This window comes from Triticum dicoccoides, chromosome 6A (assembly GCF_002162155.2).
Source record: "Triticum dicoccoides isolate Atlit2015 ecotype Zavitan chromosome 6A, WEW_v2.0, whole genome shotgun sequence".
Taxonomy (NCBI): Eukaryota; Viridiplantae; Streptophyta; class Magnoliopsida; order Poales; family Poaceae; genus Triticum; species Triticum dicoccoides.
The window spans coordinates 517,221,009-517,221,492 of NC_041390.1; positions in this window are offsets into that span (position 1 = coordinate 517,221,009).

The window sequence follows — 484 nt, forward strand, 5'->3', positions numbered from 1 at the left end:
CTAGCACAAAGATCGTGTAGTTCGTATGCTAAAGCTTTTCTAATGTCAAGTATCATTTCCTTAGACCATGAGATTGTGCAACTCCCGGATACCCTAGGAATACTTTGGATGTGCCAAACGTCACAACATAACTGGGTGGCTATCACTACTGGAATCAGCTAATTTGCCATCTGCCAGCTCTTTGCCGTCTGCTAGCTGATGGCAAAGAAGCTCTTTGCCATCAGCTACCCAAAAGCAGACGGCAAAGAAATGGCAGACGGCAAAGAAGCTCTTTGCCGTCCGCGAGCTCTTTGCCGTCTGCCAGCAGACGGCAAAGAATCTTTGCCGTCCGCTGGCAGACGGCAAAGAGGAAGGTGGCCCCCACCCCCCGCCCGTTTGGAAAAAACTTAACGGCCCACCTCTTTGCCGTCTGCCAGCAGACGGCAAAGAGGCAAAAGGGCGGACGACAAAGAGAGGCGGACGGCAAAGAGGACACTACCTAATG